This window comes from Geospiza fortis, unplaced genomic scaffold, assembly GCF_000277835.1.
Source record: "Geospiza fortis unplaced genomic scaffold, GeoFor_1.0 scaffold89, whole genome shotgun sequence".
NCBI classification, from domain to species: domain Eukaryota; kingdom Metazoa; phylum Chordata; class Aves; order Passeriformes; family Thraupidae; genus Geospiza; species Geospiza fortis.
Genome location: NW_005054615.1, coordinates 263,516 through 266,116, shown reverse-complemented (window position 1 = coordinate 266,116; position 2,601 = coordinate 263,516).

The window sequence follows — 2,601 nt, the reverse complement described above, 5'->3', positions numbered from 1 at the left end:
CATCAAAAAGTCAAGCTTCAATTATAAGGTGTATTTCAGTGAGAGAACCTCTTTAAAGGAAACAATCCATCATGATGAAAGACATAACCAAATTTCAACCAATAGAACAGCCCTTCCTGGGACTGCAAGCAGAGATATTGTAGACCATTTAGTAAAGGAAGCATTAGTGAACAAGTTCTTACATTGAAGTGAGATGTCTCACATTTATTAAAGAAGAAATTAAAAGTAAACTGAGAATCTGGAGGGAGGGAACAGGACAAGGTGCCAACCCTGCAGGAGGTGCTGAGGAGGGGACACAAATCCTGAGGCTTCTTTTGGGGGCAATGGTGTGGAGATGAGAAAACCTCCCACAAATGGGAACCCACAGCTGTAAACTCGCACATGTTGGATGCTCAGTTACAGAGTCAGTCTTTTATTTTATTTTTCTTTAAAAAAGTGCCAGACTGAGCACATGTCCTCCTCCATCATGGCCCCACAACACACGAGAAGGGGGGACAGGGGCTCCCACCTCTCTCCAGGAAGAGCCTATTAAACAACACTGTTGCCCTGATTTTTAAAGATTTTTAAGCCTTCTGATGTTTACATTTTTGTAACGAACTTTCTTACACACTTTACTTTGCATTCTTTTATGGAAGACAAAAAAATGTAATAAACTGTTAGTTCATCCAGTGTCATTGGAGAGGTGGCGCTTTCCCCCTCCACTCCACTGTCACTTTTAGAAATCTGTAAATGTTAGAGTCAGAAATTAAAAAGTCTCTTTTACCTTTGTGAAAAATGCGTATTTTATGATTGGCTTTTTGCAAATATTAAAATGAATATTGTGTGTGTTGTGTTAGAAAGTAATGTTGTATTAATTCTCTTAAATAGTGTGGTAAATACAGTTTTAGGTTATAAAAAATGTTAAAATAGAAACTATGCTATGTAAGATACTTTTTTTAAAGAAAGGACTCGCAGCGAGATAGCAGCCACAGGATACCTCAATCTTTCAGAGAAAGAGAATTTATTGCTCCATTATCAGAAGAAATGAACTTCTTCCTGCCTCAAAGGCGCTGCTAGGACTCAGAGGAAGAAGCTGGCGCTGACCAGACAGAATCCTGTGTTTGAATGGAATTTATGCATCATGGATGAGGTGTATGAATATGCAACAGGCTGTTGCTTTTAAGGGTTAATCCTCTGTTAACGTGGGGCCTTTTTCGGCCTTATTTTGCCCAGAAAGAGGTACCCGGACTGTCTGTAACTCTTTGTTTCTATTGTCTCATATTGTCCTAATCCAAATTGTCCAAATTATTATTACTCTAATTTTCTATTTTCACAACCATTTCATTACTATTAAATTTTTAAAATTTAAAAAACAGGCGACTGGCGTTTTTCGCACCTTGAAAAGAGCAGCGTGTCCGCTGTGTCGCGTTGTTCCGTGTCCTATAGTGACACAACGCCTGCCCCGAGGTCAGCTCGGAGCTCCCTTTGGAGAGGAGCATCACCAGCCCCTGCCCGTGCCTCGGCCACAGGCAGCCCTGCAGCGCTTCACACCTCTCTGCGGACAAACACCTCTGCCAAAAGTGTCGCCTCCTGGTGTCCCCCATACCACAGCGATCCTATCGCACGTTTTCGGGAACATCTCCTTCCACCCACGGCGCTGGGGAAGGGGAGCAACCCGGATCCTCCCCAGAGCTGCCCACTCTCGGGGCTCTGGGGACGGCAGCTTGTTTTCCTGGGGCAGGCATTGCACGCAGTGTCACCACGCAGTGCCACCACGCAGTGTCACCACCCCCAGCACTGTTTGCTCCGGGCACAGCATCGCGCTTTCCTCACAGCCAGGTGTTGGGGACGATCCAGCAGCACCTTCTGGAAGGTGTCACACCCCCCATTTCCTGCTGGGTGGCACCTCCAGGTGGGCAGGGTTTGTCACACGCAGGGATGTGTGACATAGGTGTGTGTGACACGGGGGTGTGTGTGACACACAGGTGTGTGTGTGTGAGACACAGGGGGGTGTGTGTAACACAGGGGGGTGTGACACGGGTGTGTGTGATACGGGGGTGCGTGACACAGGGGAGTCTGTGTGTGTATAGGTGTGTGTGATATGGAGGTGTGTGACACAGGGGTGTCTGTGTGTGCATAGGTGTGTGTGCCATGGCTGTGTGTGTGTGTGTGTGTGTGACACAGGGGTGTGTTTGTGTGTATAGGTGTGTGCACCAGGCAGGCATGCACGTACAGCTGTGTGTGTGTGTGTACAGGTGTGTGTGTGTGTGTGTACAGGTGTGTGTGTGTGTGTACAGGTGTGTGTGTGTGTGTGTGTGTGTGTACAGGTGTGTGTGTGTGTGTGTACAGGTGTGTGTGTGTGTGTGTGTGTGTGTACAGGTGTGTGTGTGTGTGTACAGGTGTGCACACACAGGTGTGTGCCCAGCACAGGTGTGTCCGTACAGAGGTGCCAGTCCAGACGTGTGCCCAGGTGTGTACACCCAGTACAGCTGTGCCCGTACAGAGCTGTCAGTCCAGGTGTGTGCCCAGCACAGCTCCCTCTGCGGGTTCTGCACTGTGGGCGTGGCATTTCCCCGCCCCGCCCACGGGCGTGGCTCTCACGAGGGCGCGCGGCGGCGTCGG